This window comes from Mauremys mutica, chromosome 3 (genome assembly GCF_020497125.1).
Source record: "Mauremys mutica isolate MM-2020 ecotype Southern chromosome 3, ASM2049712v1, whole genome shotgun sequence".
In the NCBI taxonomy this organism is placed as follows: domain Eukaryota; kingdom Metazoa; phylum Chordata; order Testudines; family Geoemydidae; genus Mauremys; species Mauremys mutica.
The window spans coordinates 25,023,413-25,043,765 of NC_059074.1; the positions used below are offsets into that span (position 1 = coordinate 25,023,413).

Here is a 20,353-nt window from a genome sequence, read left to right on the forward strand (position 1 = left end):
ACCACTCCTCCCAGTTTAGTGTCATCTGCAAACTTGCTAAGGGTGCAGTCCACACCATCCTCCAGATCGTTAGTGAAGATATTGAACAAAAACGGCCCCAGCACCGACCCTTGGGGCACTCCACTTGATACCGGCTGCCAACTAGACATGGAACCATTGATCACTACCCGTTGAGCCCGACCATCTAGCCAGTTTTCTATTCACCTTACCGTCCATTCATCCAGCCCATACTTCTTTAACTTGCTGGCAAGAATACTGTGGGAGACTGTATCAAAGGCTTTGCTAAAGTCCAGAAATAGCACATCCACTGCTTTCCCCTCATCCACAGAGCCGGTTATCTCATCATAGAAGGCAATTAGGTTAGTCAGGGATGACTTGCCCTTGGTGAATCCATGCTGACTGTTCCTGATCACTTTCCCCTCCTTTAAGTGGTTCAGAATTGATCACATGTAAATCAATTTGCTCTGTTTAATACATTTAGCTCTTCTTTTCCCCTTTTAATTTCATTGTTTAGTTCCACATTTATATTAAGGGGTGATTTTCTACCTATCATGCATTTTTCTATGGCAGAATACGCTAATTTCTTTTAGCTCTTTCTTTTCTCAAAGTTCCTTTGTCCCTATTTTAATCCTATTAACATGAAGCATTTTTGTTTTTTTCCAACCATGCTGACCACGGAATTCCCAGCATTCTTCATATATTTGTTTAGCATTTCCATCTTCCCTGTTTCTTATGACTTTTGTGCAAAAGGTTAAGTCCACGAATTTCATTCTTAATGCAGCACGCATTTCACTAGGAGCTACCTACATTACATGCAAAGGGATTATGATGAAGACACCACATGCAGGGCATAATGGGTGGTTCCAGAAATACTTTTAAGTAGATCAATTTTACCTTTACATTTATCTACAATATTTTCAATGTGATCCTTCCATGTTAGGTTGCTATCAAACATCACAGCCAGGAATTAGTAGCTTTTAACCATACCTATTTGCTGTCCATAAAGAGACAGTTTACAATCTCTTTTAATTTTCCTTTTAGTGAATATAATTTCTTTAGTTTTGACAATTGAAGATGTAAAGCCCCACATTTCCCCATTCCATGCTTTCCCTAAGTGCTTCATAAATTTGCTTTTAGCCATTTCCTGTTCTCAGCCCATATAGCATAGCCATCTGCAAACAAGGAAATGCCTATTCCTTCACTCAACTTTTTGGGACATTATCATTACATTGAGTAAGGTGGGTGGGGCTGACAGCACTTTGGAGTGTCATTTGTGATTGGATATATGACAGTGTAGGCTTTCCCTACTCTGACCTGCAAAGTTCTTTTACTAAAGAAATCCTTTATCCATCAATACATTCTGCCTTTTATGCCCATGGATGCTATTCCATGCAATAAGCCCTCTCTCCATAACATATTGTATAGTTCTTTCAGTATCTAGGAAAGTTACTATCACTGATTATTTCCCATATTTTCATAGAATCATAGAATATCAGAGTTGGAAGGGACCTCAGGAGGTCATCTAGTCCAACCCCCTGCTCAAAGCACGACCAATCCCCAACTAAATCATCCCAGTCCGGGCTTTGCCATTACTCTTACTATATGACCATCTGTACTTCTTCCCCTCCAGAGACAATGTGCAAAGTGTATTCTAAGTCCATTTCAATCTAGACATGTTATTTTTTCAATCACCAGATTTTCCATGACTTTACCCAAACATGATGTAAGGAATATTGGCCTGTACATACCATGCATAAGGGACTGGGCATAGGCAGTCTTGCCTAGCAGTCAGAGCAGGACTAAAGTCTGTTCACCAGGGACAGGAGTCATCAGGCAGGAGTTGGAGGAATTACAAGGTCAGGTCCTATAAACAAGAGTCAGGCTGGGGTGAAAGACCAGAGGTAGTACCAGGTTAGACTCAAGAAGCAGGAATCAGGGTCAGTGTCAGGTTGGAGTCAAAGATCAGGAAACAAGGCAAAGCCTGGCATTACAGCAAGCCAAAAACTGTGTAGCTACCCAAACAACTTCCTGGGGCTTCTCCTGGGGTTAAGTAGGTGGCACTTGGCCAATCAGAGTGTTGCAGGGTACTGTCATTTTGGATCTCTTGGGCAGTACTTCCTGTGGTGCATGCTCTCCACACTGTTCCCAGTGTGCATGCTACAGGACCTTCTGGTGGCAATGTGGGGCTATCAGCTGCCTTAGGCTCTATAAAACTGGGTTCTAGTCCCCAGGTCCTTATATCAGGTCTTGTTCTCAGCTTATGTGGGGTGACAGCTGGGTGTTTCTACTTCACTGATGGCTCACATCTTTTCCATATACTGTTGTCCAGTTTTAGCAGTATTTTCAAACACCGTTCATCCGGGTGTTCTAGCATTTCATTACATATGCCATCCTTGCCTGATGCAGAATTTTTGCTTTTAGCCATAGCGTTTGGAAGTTCCCTCATATAGAAGTTTCCATTTAATATCATATCCTCATCTTCCTCTCACCTCTTCTAGTCCTCATGCTTCTCTTTAAGTTTTTTTTTCCTCATTCAAACTTCTATACTCTGATTTTCACCACTATTAACATTGTAGAATATTTCTGCTAGGTCTTTCATTTTTTCTTCATTAGAGCTTTTTTAGATGTTGGCCTTCTAGAATGAGGCCTGGCATAGAATTACGATTGCTCCATATTCCATTCATTGTCCTAGTCTGCCTATATACTTCCGATGTTTTAGTATTTTTATTTTCCCACAGTACTTTCTCCAGTTCCCTCCCCTTTTTAATAGCCCTTTGTGCAATTACTTTGTTTCTTTTATATTTCATCAAGTCCTCATTATTCATTGTATTTTTTTTCCTTTTTTTATATTCCCTTTTCTTTTCTTTAATTGCTGTTTTATATTCCTTATTCATGGTTTCTACTACTAGGGTGACTTGATATCTGATGCATAGTTAACTTTGTTGCCATCATGATTACCTTAGATATTTTGCTACCAAACTCCTCACTGTCATCACTCATTCATTTTAAATAGCTCCCTATTTGCTATATATATATATAAAGGGAAGGGAACTGGAGAAAGTACTGTGGGAAAATAAAAATATCGGAGGTATATAGGCAGACTAGGACAATGAATGGAATATGGAGCAATCGTAATTCTATGCCAGGCTTCATTGTAGAAGGCCAACATTTAAAAAGCTCTAATGAAGAAAAAATGAAAGACCTAGCAGAAATATTTTACAATGTTAATATATATATATTCCAAGTAGTGGGCCATCCTCCATCCTCAATATTGCCTTTACCTTGATATACTATAAGTACAGGGAGGTGATCACTTCACATTCCCTCCTCTTTCTCGACTTCCCAGCTGCATGTATTTGGTATACTGTTTTACATAATTCTCAGGTCTAAACAGGCGAGATATTCATTGGCTATATTAAAATTAGGGTGGGAGAATCATAATTCAGCATTACTCAATTATTTTCATCAGTGAATTGTTCTAGACATTTGTAGTTCTTATCATTTTTTCCACTTCCCCACAATCTGTCATGGCTGTTTAGGTGTTCGCATATAATATATGCATCTTCAACTATCGCTGTCAAATCCTTAATCTCCAGTTTTCCAGAGGGTTTGTATTCATTATATATTCTGAAAGTTGAAGATTTATTTCACATTGGAATCTCAGTAGCATTATATCCTATATTTAGTTTCTTCAATTTCAAGATAATTTAGGTTTTCCTTAATGAATGTACAAACTCAGCCTCCCCTTCCTATAGCTTTGTCTTGCTTATAGATGTGATATCCTGAGATTTGAAATCTAGTTTTCCTATTACCCATGTTTCTTGTATACAAATGATATCAGGTTCGATATCCTTATCAAGGATATTTCTCTTTAGTCCCTTTCCGTGTGCTACTGAGTAAATAGTACCATTCTATATATACTTCAGTATTTCCTTCACTTAAAAAAGCATGGAATCGTTCTACTGATAAGTTACTAACTCATAGGTACTTTTCTGCTGCTTTTAACTATAGTTTTCATTTTCTGATTTTTTCCTATCTGTGAGGGGCAGTTTATTACTTCAGTCATAAAAGCTGTGAACGTCTCTTTGTCTGTACATATGTCTTCTCCTATTTTCCCTGTATCCCTCATTATCACTCATTTTCACTTGTTGTATCCTTTGATTCACTTTGTTGTGTGCTTCTCCTTCTCCTTTCTGTGTTTCCTTTCTTCTTACCCTTTTTGGTCTTAGATGCCTCCTAGTAGCTTGCACATATAATATGTTATTTGTAACTTTTGTTTTTTGTATCTCGCTTGCATGCTTTGCTGCTATACAACCTCCGTATGCTGCAATGTGCTTTCCAGAGTTGCTACGCTTTAATTACCTTCCTTCCACACAATTACCAGAGGAGTGCTCCCCTCCACATTTACTGCATCTACTTTTCCTTTTACCTATATTTGCCACATGTCCAAAACTTTGGCATCTGTAGCACCTCACTGTGGGTGTGAAATATGATTTTGTCAAAAAAATGTGGTATCCGATTGCGAACCTATCCAGAAGGGTGTCTCCTTACTAGCACAGCCGTGAACAGCTTTCTTTCCCCTCTTCTCTTGCTAATTAGCCACTTAGCATATAGTACCTTATTATCCCTTATGTCTTGCTTTATTTTGTTTTCAGTCATTTCAATAGGCCCCCATATACAGCTCTTCTTGTCTCTATCAGATACTTAGGCAGTTGGCAACTTCTTTCAGTTTTCCTAGCAATTTAATCTTTAATAGTTTCACTACTTATTCCTTGCTTTTACATTCAATTAATAGATCTCTTTGTTGTAGCTTCCTAGCTCTTACTATGTCTCCAGCACTTTTTTTAATCCACTGCCAGTAGTGAGGGTTTATATACCCCAACTACACATCCTTGACTAGTGATTTCATCACTGTAGCAACTGGATATTTATCTTTACTCTTTCCTTTCTTTCTGCCTGTTGTTTCTTCTTCTAGCTCTGGCATGTCCACCCTTTTCTTTTTCCTAAACCTGTGACCAGTCTTCCTCTCTGTTATCTCCTTCATCATTTTCAGTATTGTCCATTATATCTTCCATTTCCCCACAAAGTGTAGCTCAGCCAGAAAAGATCAGGTACCCTGTCAACCCAGCACCTCCTTCTCTCTCCCTCCCTCAGCCAGCTCCCCCAGCTGGCCTTTAGCCCCCAGCCCAGCTCCACTTCTGCTTTCAGCCTCCTGGCTTTATTGTGTTCTCCCAGCACTTCCCAGCTGGGCTTCACTCTGAATTAACCTGACTTATAGGTGACGCCAAGTAACCTAATTGGTCTCTCATGCCTTCATTTACCTTATCAAGGCTGGTGTGGGTGCACACCTCATCGCAGGCACATATACACATCATATGTGTCTCCCTCCCCCCCTCCCATTTCAAGCAAGCAACTATACTAAAGGAATGGATACAGTTCCATCATTATGTAAGGCCTTGTGTACCACTCTGGCATATTTATGGACACCTACTTTGGATGCAGTGGATACATGCATGATGCTAGGGTGTTCCATAAATATGATCTGCTTCAACATGGGCAAGATGGTAACGTTGTTCCTCTCTAACAACACACTCATCAATGGTGTGTTCAATCCAACTGTGATTTTAGGTGACCCAGCATGCTACTGCTGCTCTGCTTGATGCAACCTTATCCTGATGTGTGCCAACAGGACAAGAGGCAGTTTAACAGGACAAGAGGCAGTTTAACTGCACACTCAGCAAGTGCAGGATGGTGATGCTATGTGCCTTTGGCCAACTAAAGGCCAGGCAACACTACTTACTGACTAATTTGGACTGTAGTGTCTTTAACACCAGGCATATTGGGTGCTTCACAATGTTTGTGAGCTTAAGGGACTGTACTTTGGAATGGACTGGATTGCCAATTCATAGTACACCTGCAGAAACCACCAAATGAACCTGTTACTGATTTAGGATCTGTGACAGAAAAGGCTATAAGGGATGCAATTTGCACTTGCATATTTGCACTGCACAATGGGTACCATAGAGCTGAATAATGGGGTTTCATGGCTCATTTGGCCTGTTACATGGCATGTAGAACTTGTTGACTTGCATTCAAATGTGATTTTTATACACACTTTATTGCAATTCCTTGATGCTAAAAAAGTGGCCATATGAGTTGGTACAACTTGGTGAAAGTATGTGCAGACATCTCAGTGTCACGTATAAGGACTTTAAAAATCATTAGTGTATCAGTTACCTTTCCGGCATATTGGATCAGGAGTAGTGAAGCCGATGCTGATGATGTGGTGGTGATCCAGGGCTCTTTGGCTGGCCCAAGGAATTATTCTGCATATTTTATAATAGATGATAACATTGAGGTGGTTTCATATGGCTCCTGATTCCAATGAGGTTTGCCCCTGTGGCTCATGACCTTGAACGATCTCTCCAACATGTCCTTGTGAAACTCCATGTCTTACTCCCTAATCACACAATCATGGTGGAGATACGTGAAAACAGCTCTTTTTCCTCTTTCCTTTGATCCTCCTCTGCCTCCTTGTTCTCCATCTTCTGCTTCTCCTCCTCCTTCCTTCACTTCTCCTCCAATTCCTTGTCTTTTTCTGTCCCTCTGGAGCCCTCCTGCTGCACTTCCATTATCAAGTCATCCCTGCTCCTCTGTCACGAAGCCATCAAATTCTGAATCCTGTTACTGACACTGAGTGGTGTCCTAATTCCCAGGTCCTCTCTTGATGAGTCAAATTCTGTTGCACTTGTTCCTGCTAGAAAGATTGAAAAAAGAAATGGAGAATGTCCTTGATTTCCTGCAATTGTATTCTTGGTCTACAGAGATGCAAGTGAAAAATAACAATTTTTATCTCAAAAAAAATGCTACCGCCTTGGCTTTTTCGTTCTGTTCTGACAACAGACTTCTTCCTACTGAGAACTTTTCTCAAGGAGTTATCTCAAGAAATGAAATATCGAGTTAGTTTTACCTTCCAAATATAAAAAAAAAAGGGAGGGGGGGAGTTACTAGAAAATATAGCAGCAGCAGCAGTGATTATGTTGAGCCATTTCAGGCAGCTGCAACTTGCAAAATATTTTGCTGCTTCAGATACCAAAATGGCAGAAAGACCTGTTATTTCAGGCTTTGGGGATGAGACAGGAAATCTTCTGCATTTTGGGAGAGATGAACTGATAAGCGACAGGACAGGGATTTAAAGTTACAATAGCAGCTGAGGGAAGCTTGCCCTATCAAGGAATCTCAGACTACCTAGAATTTTGCCTGAGTGAAAAATTCTCTGTTATTACTTTCCAGGAATGGACAGACATCAGATCAGCAATAAGCCAGCTGCTGTACTAGTGGCATGGTGTCTTAACATCCAGATGGTTTGGGAGGGTAAGGAGTGCCTTTAAGCATAGCTTTATGGCAATTGATATTTTGTCTATGATATGGCCACAAGTCTTTTACCTTTTATATGAATATGTTTTCATTAGAAAGCTACTGCATTCAGCCACTGTAAAGTGCAGCTTTGCTTTTTTTTCCCCTCTCTGCTTGTCTGTCATTTTGAACTGTGGGGGCGGGAACTGAGAGGGATGGTGGGGATGGACAAGCGTAATGGGGCTGCATATACCCACGCTGAAGCCACAGCTAGTCTTATAGGCCAAAACCAAACCAAAACAAAAGTGATACTACATGCAGGCACTGTAAGTTGCCAATTTGCATTTTTTTTCTATATTTGTCCTCCATTTTTGAACTGCTGATCAGAAGAGAGGGAGGGGGAAAGAGGGACAAGAGTAATGGAGCTGCATTTGCTCTCAAGCTGAAGCTGAAGCTAGGATTATAGGATACAAACCTGCCTGTCATAATAATAACAAACATTGTCAGCCTCCCTCTTATCACCCTGAAATACCAAGTTCTCCTCTTCTTCTTCACCTTGGGAAACCTCCATTGTGCTGAGCTCTTCCTGGAGCATAGAAGGGAGCCGCTCCTGTGACTGGGGAACGAGCAAGGGCCATTCCCTTAAGCCTCTTCAACCTCTCCCTCAGGTGTCTAGGGTCTGCTGTGTTGCATCTTCATAAACATCCAGGGAGGGAGAACTTGAACTGGAGGCCTCCAGTATAGTACCCAAACCACTACAGTTATGAGGAAGCTCTTTTTTCTTAGCTGTCTCTCTCTGTGAGAGGGGCAAGCCTTAGCATACACTTGTCCCATTGGCATCTCCCACTCGCTAGTTTAGGTGGCTCCCTCCACCTAGTCTTTTGGCTTTTGTGAATCACAGTCTAAGGTCCTATCTCTCCCCACTCAATATAAAGGGAGCCTAGGCACCAGACTCAGGCGTTGCCAATTGCAGTGTTGTTTCTATGATTGTCTAAGCACATAAAAGTCAGGCATTGGGATGTTTGCTCAATGTCACAACACCTAAGTACCCTTCTGTGAATTTAGGTCTACATCACATCACAGAGCTATCTCTAATCAGCTCTGGTGTAGCTGTACATTCAGCATTTTTATGAAGCATATTGCAAGAAAGATAGTGACACAAATGATCAAGGGGACTATTTATGAGGACAGATTTTTTTTTTAATTATTTATTAGTGACAAGTATGTGAAGAGTGTAAACGCCAATGATAGAAAAGAAATATCTATTGTGATACAAGTGAAGATAATTAGTAATAATAAATAATTTAAAAAAATAGGCTGAATATTTGGAAAAACTTCCTTCCAATGAGCTATATTAGGCTATGGAAATAGAGCCGCATCACTAGGGGGTTAGGGCAATATGGTACCCTATAACAACATTTTAGGTCAATTCTAAAACAATGGTTGATGGTGGTCTTTTAATTAAAACTCCTATTCCATATTAAACAATCCAGATTTTGAGATGATAGCAAATAAATGAGGGATTTTATTTTATTTTAAAAAGTTTTTAAATTGTCATTTTACAAATTGTATTAATTAGAAAAGTTATACATGTTGCTATGCATTGTAATATGACACAATAGTAGGGTGTTTTCCTTTTTTAGTTCTAGTTTTTGCATTTTCTTTGTCTTTGGAAAGGCAATAACACTTACTAAACTGTAGCAACTCTCTTTAACCCAACTATACAAAAAACTTTTATTTTCCGGTTTTAGTACATATAAAACCATATAGAATATACTCTCTTTTGCGGTGTAAAATCACTTTATTACTCAAGCTTTTAATTTTTTCTTCATGTGGAACATGGAAATGGCATGAACATAGTATTTTGTAATTAGAAAGGAAGTGATATGATATTGCCACTGTCTTGACTTTGTTTTTCTTTCCTTCCTTTTTAGATTCTTTAGAGCTAGATTCACATAAGATAATAGTCCTACTGTATATCTATAACTCAGAAATGTGGAAACAATGATACAAGGTGAGTGAAACTTCCTGCTGTTCACCATGTAACACAAAACTAAAGAACAACATAAAAGATAAAATGTAATGCAGATGACATTGAAAATATATAGTCAGAGCTGATTCATCCATGCAACCTTCATTTGTATGAAATTTCAAAAGCTTGATGTGACTAAAAGTGCAAAGGATATCCTGAAGATGCTGGGGAATTTCCACTTATTGTAGACCACATGGAAATCAACAACATGAGTGAAGGGAGATCAAAGAGATACAAGGGCAACAGCAGAAACTTGGGAAAAGAACTGAAGATGGGTTTACTGCAAAGGATCTTCTGGTATATCTTTTTGGGGCCCACCACAAGTCAAGAAAAGAGAAATTGCGATTTTCTGTACACCTTTCTGGTGCAATCCACAAGTCAAGAAAAGAGAAATCTGGAGCTCAGCTGATGTGCATACTATGGGAAATAGAGTGATGGGATTTGTCTTCATGGAGCATTATATTGTGATGAGAGATGGTGAGGTGACATTTTTCCTTACATGGACTCTTTAGATACAAACCTAGCTTCAAAATTGTCAGTCCTTTTAGGAGAGATTTATATTAGGCAACATAAGAAGGGGTTAAAAATGGAGCTTTCATTTAAATTAATAATTATGACATATAATTCCTATGTAAAGCAATTAAGGTGTTTGCAAGAAGAGATAAAATATAAGACAAAAAGTATCAATGTATGTAAGTGCCTATACATAATATATAAATATGATGAGTTGGCTACAAATGATACCAGACATCATATATGACATGTAGCTGGGGTGAAAGTAGACCGGTATGAGCCAGTACGGCATATTGGTAAGAAGTAGCCACTAGTACCAGCGCTGTATGCAGCGCTTCTGCCACTTCCTCCCCCCCCCCCCACACACACACATCAGTGCCCCCCCATTAGTGGCCCCGCCGCAGGGCCACCAATGGGGGGATGGGGTAAAAGGGGCAGCTGCCTCAAGGGCCGGCAATTTAAAAGGGCCTGGGGCTCCTGGCTGCCATACCACAGCAGCAGATGGAGCCCCAGACCCTTTTAAATGGCCAATGGAGCCTCAGGAGACAGGCCAGGCAGTGCAGCTGGGCTGGCTTGGGGAGGCTGACCACCCACTGCACCACCTTCTGCCTGAGGCCCCACTCCTTCCTTAGGGGGAGGGCTAGCTCAGTGGTTTGAGCATTGCTCTGTTAAATCCAGGGCTGTGAGTTCAGTCCTTGAGAGGGCCACTTAGGGATCTGGGGCAAAAATCAGTACTTGGTCCTGCTAGTGAAAGCAGGGGGCTGGACTCAATGACCTTTCAAGGTCCCTTCCAGTTCTAGGAGATAGGTATATCTCCAGTTATCATTATTTTTCTGCCTGTGGGTCTGGAGCTGGGCCCCTGTACCGGTAAGTCATCTGTGTTCCTTTCGCTCCTGGACAATTTCTATAGGAAAGTCAGAAAGGGAATAAGAGAGACAGGGTAGGGTGTCACTGTGCTAAACCAATGAGACAGTGAAATACTTGGGTGATATATAAATACAGTGGTCTAAGTAACCAAAGGGGAGAGGGGGAACCTGCAGTAGACACCTGGTGTAGATCATTCAGACTAAAAGAGAAATGGAATGAATAATCCAGCTACTGAAGATTCCAGAATTCCAGGAAATTGAATGGATTGGTGACACAAACTATCTAGACATCTATTCTGGCTACATAAAGCATTGTTCTATATGTATTACTGTAGTATCTAGATATAGATGATTTGACATTCTGCTACATGACAAACTAAACTAAAACTCAAACACATTCCTAGGTTATGAAGAGGACAACATTTTGGTCCAGAATGTACATAAATACAACCAGAGAAGACTTCATCCTGGATTAGAGCTATTCAGAGTTTGGGCAGTGAAAAGTTTTTTCCATGAACATTAATTTTAATTCCTAATATCTATTAAGCTCAGTTGTGTTCATCCCCCATTTTATTCATCAGGAGTGAATATACATGTTTACATAAATGTTAGGGGAATGTCTGCTCTTCATATTATAGTCCATATTTGCATGCAAATTGACATATTCACGCACGAGCAAAAGCACACTGCAGTTTATTTTCCTTTAAAAAAGTCCAGTCATCCAATCAGATAGCAGAAACAAAACCATGTGACTTACATGACAACTCACATGCCATGACTAATAAATGCTAATAGGCTGAAAACTACCCATCTATACCATTTAGCGAATACTTACTTGCAAAGGAAGAGCACAGTAGCAGGAATAAAGACCATATCATGAATGTTTTGCAAATGGAAAAAAACAAAGCAGCCCCATTAATAAATGAAGGCGATAAAACCCAATATTTTGTTTTAATGAACTGTTGCATTTTTCTTTTCTTGCTCTTCTGCTGTTTCATTACACACCTTTTTCTGGAGCAAAGGTGTAAATAAAAGCTGGCCATACACATTAGTGTTGTCTGATAAAATCACATTCCTGAGCAGACACCTCAAATCCTTCATTAGCAGGGTCATAAACTACAAATGCCATTTGATTAGGATATGATTAAAGGAATTTATTAACAGATGTGCATTCAGCTACACTGTTTCATTGGCAGCTTTATGGGATTCTTTCCCAGGATGACAGGTGTGGCCTTCCAGTTCCTTTTGTATAGAAAATGCTGAAGAGAGTTTATGCAGTGTGTAATGATTTAATTCAAATCCCCATCAATTGCTAGAAAAGAAAGAAGCTTTTGCATATTAATTGAAGCCAAATATTAGAAATTAGACAAAGCAGAAGAAAGTATAATTGATCAGAGGAGAGCTAAATATAATAGGACACAGTCACATCGTACACATATTTTGTCAAGATATGTCAGAATTTTGTAAAACGTGGCAAATGGAAATCTTTTGAAGTTGTTTGTTTGTCATTTTCCATTCATGGGACAGTCAACTCTAGTCATTTAGGCCTCAACTGGCAAAAGAAATAAGATTCTTTTGGTTTATTGATCTGATACAAAATTGTGATTACAAATTGAAAACACAGAGTGAATAAAAGAAGGAAAATGGGGAACTTGTGTGGTTAGGTATTTTTAACTGCTGTGTCTGGCTGTTTTGTGTTTAACAGAGACTGCAAAATTCTAGACATCTGTATTCTGGGCCTCATTATCATTGTTTAAAATTTGCCATACAATCTAGTTTACAGAGCAATTAAAATTTTCTTTTCTGCCTCCAATCTCATTTTCCATATGTTCTGTGTTCTAGATATATATTCTGCACTAATAATATTTTCTGTAACAAGTTTCTGATAGCTGCATTGAAACTTCTTCCATTTAAAATATGTGCCAGTCAAGATTAAGGTATCCAAGAACTTCTGTTCTGCAGCAAAGTGAGATTCTTCAAACGCTTCTGAGAAGAAATGAAAGCTGTGAGTTACATTAATGTGAAGAGAATGTTTTACTTATGTTTAGGTGTACATAACAAAGAATGTCACTATTGCACTGCTGGCAAAAAAATATGTGGGCTTGGAAATAAATAAAAGACAAACGCTATAGCATAAATAAATATATAGATTATCTTTTAAAGATACGGAAATTTGAAGCCAAAACATCCCCTGAAACAACATTAACATGGATTTATCCTTGAAATGTGTATTAATTTCCTATAAGTAGACCTAAAATTATACTGCAATGATAGGTGTCAACAGGTCACACTGTTATTCATAATCTTCCAAGTTATAACTTCTTTTTCTTAGCATGTGAGCAAATGTTTAGCCTTGGGAAGATATGCTGTACTGTTGTTAGCTTGTATTATGCAAGGTTCTGTGTAGAAGCAATGGACCTTGAAAAGGAGATGTGCAAGCAGCAGGAGAATTTGCTATTTGCCTTGGTCTCTGATCAGAATAATTTCTTGAGGCAGAGTTGCTCCCTGGGAACTAAGCATTAGAGTTGAGATGAGTTTCCTGAAAAGAGGGATTTCCCTGCAAGCTGTTTGACCACTTCTGTTCCAGGATTGGTGTAGATATGCAAGTAAGAAGTTATATTTAGGATATACACAGACTCCATGCCAGATTTCTCCTCCACCGTGAGATTGACCTGAAAGGCCTCAGACATCTTCTACTACTCAATAGTTGGCCAAGAGTGGTGACAGAATGAGACACTGGTGTTGGAAGAGAAGACAAGAATATCAATGTATTGTACAGTGTATAGCAGTGAGATAAAATCAGATAAATAGACAGGACCTAAATTATGAAGGTATTGAAGGTAAGAGCCAGAATTCTGTGTGTGATGCAGTGCAGAAGGAGCAGAGAGTGGAGGGATTCAAAGTATGCATGGGGAGGAGAGGGGAGTGACATGTTAGACATGATGAAGATGATTTTGACAGTACCATTCTGAATGGACTTGAGGAGGACAAGTTCTCAGTACTCTAGACCAGAGAGAAAAAAGTTGCAGTAGTCAGGACAGCCCATATTAAGGCATGGTATGAAGTAACACTGCCCTGGCCGGGAGCAGTAGAAGGCTATCTGTAGCACATGTATCTGAAGCTTCCAAGTACATGAAGATTCATGCCACACCTCTTTGTGGGGTGCAATTTATTGAACTGTATACAGCCAGGTGTTTCAGCTGGTCAGAGCACGGAGCGGAGAGCCATGCCCTTCCTTCTTCCCTATACAGTCCCACCCATTTGGGGATTCCTTGGGGAACAGGGATGGAGCAGTCCATGCACTTTAGCTGGGATCAGAGGGAAAACCCCACACTCAGCTGGGCATACAAGCAGCTAGCCACGATCAATGGAGAGGCAACCAACCCCAACAAGCAAACTGGTGACCCCAGTTTGAGCTAACCAGTGACCGTCTCTACCACATTGACCAGGACCCCCAAACCCAAGAAACCCCGCTGGTGCCCTGGTGTCACACCTGTGCTGTTTTGAAACTAGTCTACAACGTCCCCGCTGCAGGCCACCTGGGATACAAAAATATTCTGGCCTGAGTCCTGACAGTTTTTTCTGGTCCAGGGTGCATCAGGACATCAAGAATTATTGTAACTCGTGCCTGGAATGGCTGCTAGCAGCCTCACAGGAGGTACCAAAGGCTCCCTAGTCCTCTTGCCACTACAATAAATATGTCTAAGTTTACATCAACTGGAATAAAGTTTTATGTCCCCGAAAACGGGTTTACCAAGGAATTGCGAGTACAGATTCAGCTGCAAGTTAATACATAAATGGCAACTAAGTTCAATGAGACTACTCATGTGAGTAAAGTTACTCATGTGCATAAGTGTTTCCAGGGCTGGGGCATTAAGTCAAGTAGCACCACTTTTAAGTCCAGCATGCCTGCTGAAAGTGATAGTAATGTGTATGCCACTTCCAAAGCCTCCTCCTGAAGTGTGTCACTTTGAAACTTCAGTGAAGGACAACATGGGAAGTACTGATAAAGCTAAGAGGTGTTTTTCTTCCCGCTTCCCCCCGCCCCCCACCTCCCACCATAAAGATGCTAGAGTTAATTTGTTGCAGTTTTGTCTGCACAAGGCCTATTATATGGGCTGTAATTTCAAGGGATGGAGTCTGTGAACTCCCAGGTCACTTGTAAACTGATCACTCCCCAGCCTCTCCTCCTTGTGCTTTTAAGTGTTTTGAGCCTGGTAAATTGAAACCTGAAGAAACACAGAGCTATGATCTCTGGGACCTCTAGAGCAAACCTGGACTTTTGCTGATTTGCTCTAGGAAGTAACTGCTTACTTACCCTATAATTAACACCACAGAGCTGATCCTGGGAAGATAAAATATGGGAGGTCAGACACAGGATCAAGAAGAGAAGGGTTCCATTAAAAGTGCAACATTTGGGGCCTTAGTCGCCTCTCATTTACACCCATGTGAGTCAGGAGGGATTCCACTAAATCAGTTGTGTTACTCTAGCGTAAAACCTGTCAGTGGAAAATAAGAACTTTAGTGTCTATTCTTGCAGATTTTCCCTAATGCTCTTTAGTAACTTAAACAATTAGCATCACTTGTTAGCTCTATTTATAGTAGTACTTTCACGCTTTCATTTTGTAGTGGAGAGTGCATCAGCATTCAGGACCTAAATGTTTATTCCAGTTGATTGGTTTATATTAGCCACATAGCTAATTGCAGTAATCTTGATGACAATGAGTAAATATTACTAAATCAGCTCAGCACAAATAATATGTTTACTACGTTAATTACAGCTTGGTACTTGGATAATTAAAAACATGCTTTCTTGTACAAAAAACAAAGGTCCAACTCCTCAGCTCATTGAAATCAGTATAGCTGCATTGAAATCTATGTGACCCTCATTTGGACTTTGACAGGTTGATTTCAATAGCGCTCCACTGATTTACATCAGCTGAGGACCCAGCACAATTAGTAAGAGAATCAGGAGTATGTCTCTATACTTCAAGTAATAATTGTGGCAGTTGAACAATAGGAATTACCTGCGGTATAGCATGCATCCTGACATTCCTCTCAAATCTCCAGTTTTAGTCCTACATTTCTCACTGCTCCACACAAATTTGCTTTCTCCACATTTTTATTGTTAAAAACTATTGACATCAGAAATAAAGAATCATGAATCTGAGGCCACAGAAAGAATTATTTACACTAAAGGAATGGATCCAATAGTATTTTAATGAATAATTTTTGGGTGTTCCTCAGTTTGGGTTTTTGTCACATACTGCATCCCACATTTGGACTTTGGGAGGCTAAGAGATATGGCATCCTGATTACATTTTCCTAATAAAGCTTGTTGTTCACTTTCAATGAAGCAGTAGCTGAAGAATAAAGCTCTTTCTTTTGAAAAAGGATCAGCGTCCTTGAGCCTATCTAAAATCAAAAAATGAAATAGTTCAGCTAAACCTCTGAATATAAATCAAACCTGAAATAGCAGAATGAGCCATCTGGCTGATTTCCTAGCCAGACTATGTGACTATCTATTAGTCTGTCCTCTTCGTTTTAATAGCTTGAAATGGGATTCAAATATTACAATAGCAAATTGGGCATGAGTTTGCAATGTAATTTGGCTGCCAAAATTCAGATTCAAATAAAAGCATCATACTACAAATTAGGGAAGTAATGGTCCCTTTCTATATATCTCTGATGCCACCTCAGAGGGAATATTGCATTCATTTCTGGGTACCACATTCCCCCAAAATATTGACAAATGGAAGGAATGGTAGAGAAGAGCAACAGAAATGACCAGACAGCTGGAGTGATGACTTAGGAGGAAAGAGTAAAAAAATCTAAGTATGTATAAATTGGCTGATGACTAAAAGAGGTGGTGGTGGAATATGATAATAGTGTAACACACTGGCCACGTGTGTCTATGACCCCCTGTGTGGCTGATCACAGAAGGCAGCTGTCAAGTAATTTGTGTAGCCCTTTATAGTGGCATTTCCACTACTTCCTCAGTGGGAGACTATCCCACAGTCCAATGATGCTGCATGATTTGTCATTACATAATCTGATTACATTACATAAAGTTGTGCAAGACAAAGTATTAAATTGGACTGAAAGAAGAATCAGACTGGCTGAGGAACCCAAGCCGAGTATATATTTTTCACTATGACTAAATCAATACAAATGACTTAGACACATCTTATGTCAGGAAAACAATGTTGATAGTTAAACAAAATAATTCCTCTCACCAACCTAGCCCTTGCTCTGGAAACTAGCCCGTTATGAAAGCCTGCTAGAATGAAATTGATGCACAGATCTCTCCCTGACCTCCCATACTGCTGTCAGCCTCATGACTGATGTCTCTTTCATTTCAGCAGGATGGTTGTTGCTATTAGAAGGAGGCTTTGTAAGGCCCATATTTTGATAAAATCTTTAACCTCAACTACAGTTAACTTTTTATACTGTATCATTAGGCTTGGCAGAATATGATTTTTTTAATATAATTTCAATGGGTAATATTGATGTTTATTTTAGGTCTTTATCTGTTTAAATTTTGACAGTTGTGGGCTATTATGGAGGATCAGATTATGTAAAAGCAGCAAAGAATCCTGTGGCACCTTATAGACTAACAGACGTTTTGCAGCATGAGCTTTCGTGGGTGAATACCCACTTCTTCAGATGCAAGTGGGTATTGCAAGTGGGTATGACTTGCATCTGAAGAAGTGGGTATTCACCCACGAAAGCTCATGCTGCAAAACGTCTGTTAGTCTATAAGGTGCCACAGGATTCTTTGCTGCTTTTACAGATCCAGACTAACACGGCTACCCCTCTGATACAGATTATGTAATGACAGTAGACACTGACATTCAAAATGTTAAATCTTTATAAAGTGTTAAACTACAAAATGATCAGCATCACATGTCAAAGTATACCAAGTGAATATCCTTAAATCATCATATCTGTTTTTTACTATTCATTTGTTACTCCATTTGCAACAAGCCTAATTCAAAAGTCTAAATAAATGAATTTTGTCAAATAATTTCTTAAGCAGCATTTTTCTTACTTTACCAATCTGTAAATTTCTATTATGATCGATGGAAATATTTTTTTGTCGGTGTGCATATGGTGACACTGATGTTTACCAACATTTACCAATAAAAATCCAATCCTTCCAAGCCTGTTTCTCAGATGTTCAGAACACTTAGTTGAGCAAAGGACCTACAGGCATACTCAGTAATGTGATGGAATTAATAAAACTAAAATGTAAACTCTGAGGAAAAATTTCCTAGTGGTGAGTGCTAAAAGACAGTAGAACAGACCCTCCAAAGGAAAGGGTGGAAGCCCACTGTTTGATAGACTTGAAAATTAGACTGGACAAAACACTAGAAATTGTAATGAAAGGAATAATCCCATTTTAGAAATAAACTACAGTAAATAACAGATCATTTCAATTTTAACATCCATGCTTTTATGAGCAAAATGGGTGCAATAGCCTTTTAAGGGCAGCTAAAAGAGGGGAGCAGACTGAACATGTTGCCTGATTCAAATCTTTCTGTTAACAAAACCCTCCACTGTCAAAAACCTGTCAAGGGAGTTCCTGTATTCAAACAGACAGCAATTTAAACATATCACTAACCTCAGGGAATCTAGAAATACCAAAACAAGGGATATTTTTAGCCCATTTAGCTACTTGGGGGTGGTAAGTGTCTGCTCTCATTAAAATCTTACAACTGTTTCTCCCAACTGTCAAAACTGTAAAGCTGTTGACTGATGTAGCTGAGATAACCAGGGCAACAAAATCCCACCGCTTTAGGTGACAGTGGTTTTATGATGACACCACCAGTAGGCTACCTCCACTGTGAAGAAAATTGGGATGCTTTCAAAGTTAGCTTATCCTTACTATACAATTTGCAGCCCTGCACCTTGTGTCCTTATTTAACTGTATGCAAATAAGTGGAAGGAGAGTGGAGAGGGCTTTCTTTCTGGGCGTGGTAGCATTTTACACCCACTTTGCACTCATTTGGAAGTGGTGTGAATGACTACATAAATTGCAGGGCAGTGGAGAATAAGGCCTATATTTTTTAATGAAATGGCAGCTGATGCATGGAATCATCAAGATATCCAAGGGAACTGGTTGGTGCTTATTTTGCAGCCATGTGGAAACTGATAATAGTGGGGGAGTGGCCACTCACCATGCTCTGAACTCACTGCAGGAGAGGGGTTAGGGTAAGGATTCCCAAACTATTTGCCAGCAAAACTCTATGTTAATGAACTATTCCCTCCTGGGACCCCAGACAGCATGAAGGATGCCATTTTGTAGAGCAAAATTGCATCCTCTGTGCATCATGATCTTGCATGTACAGTGTGTGCAAGGTCACTTTGTGTGGAGCAAAATGGCATCCTCCACACACTAGAGATTACCGCAACACCATCTGCTGATGAATGGACCCCATATGGGGTTGCAACACACAGTTTGGGGACTGCTGGGTTAAGTCCTCCAGCCCCCCAGAAGAAGATAAAGTAAATAGGAGAGTCTTTTTAGAGGAGTCATCTGGGGAGATGTTTGAGGCAGGAATTTCTTAGGAATGGGCTTTAAGCAAGGTTCTTCCACACAGTGACAAGAGGCATGGGGTGTACAGGGCTATCGGAAAGGGTGATGCATTCTCCCTCATCCTCTACACCTTACTAATCAGGGGAAATTCTGGCAGAGCTAAGAGTGCTCACTCAGCAGTAGCCTGGCGTTTTGACAGCCTTCAATAGAATGTGAACCTGAAAATGCTGGGGCTTAGTTCATATGCTCAAAACTACCATGGGAGGGCTTGAAATGTCACAAAACTCTCTCTCTCCTGCCTCTGCTCTGCCCTAATATAACACTATCATATCCATTAGTCTTAAAGCACTTTACAAAACTCAACTGTGCCCCAGCTATATGTTAGTATATCACTAATGCTTTACAGACTGGTCAAATGAGGCAAAGAGAAATGAAGTGAGAGACAAGAATAGAACTCCAAACCTATGGCTTCCAGTTCTGACAACAGCAGGTCAGAAAATGCTAAGCATATTCCATGAGGGGTTGTTTTTTGGGGGCGGGGGGAATGTTTCCCAATTTTTTAACAGTTTTTTTTTCTGTTTTTGACAAAAAAATGAAAAATGTTTTGAATTTTTAAATTGTTTTTGGTTTCTGAAAACTGACAAATTTTCAGTGTTTGGTTTTTGAAACAGAACTTTTGGGGTTTGCTTGCTTAAGGTTTTGGACACTGAAAAATGTTTTAGGTTCTGGACGATTTTGCAAATGGAAAATTTTGAATTAGTTTTTTCTTTAATAAACTGGAAATTTTTGAAGAAGGTGATTTTTCATTGAAAAAATGTTTCAAACAAAACATTTCAGCCAGCTGTGATTCTAACCATTGGAAAACCCTCTCACACCTCATTCTTAATGATCAAATGGCTCATGTGACCCTTCTCATACCAATCCACTAATGATAATGTGGGAAAATCATTTAAATATAACACAAATGAAACTGCACTACAGACTCTAGAAATAAGCAAGAGTTTAGGTTTATATTAGCAGCAAAGAATCCTGTGGCACCTTATAGAC

General features: G+C 39.7%; 1 long non-coding RNA gene across 1 annotated transcript; it reads right to left on the reverse strand.

The window, feature by feature from the left end:
* Positions 1-6,271: 6,271 nt before the first annotated feature.
* Positions 6,272-18,478, reverse strand: LOC123366099. The gene is made up of 3 exons (XR_006577921.1): positions 18,392-18,478; positions 15,086-15,266; positions 6,272-6,757 (listed from the first exon to the last, which is right to left on the reverse strand). It is a non-coding gene; the product is annotated as an uncharacterized LOC123366099 (long non-coding RNA).
* Between the last annotated feature and the right edge of the window lie 1,875 nt (positions 18,479-20,353).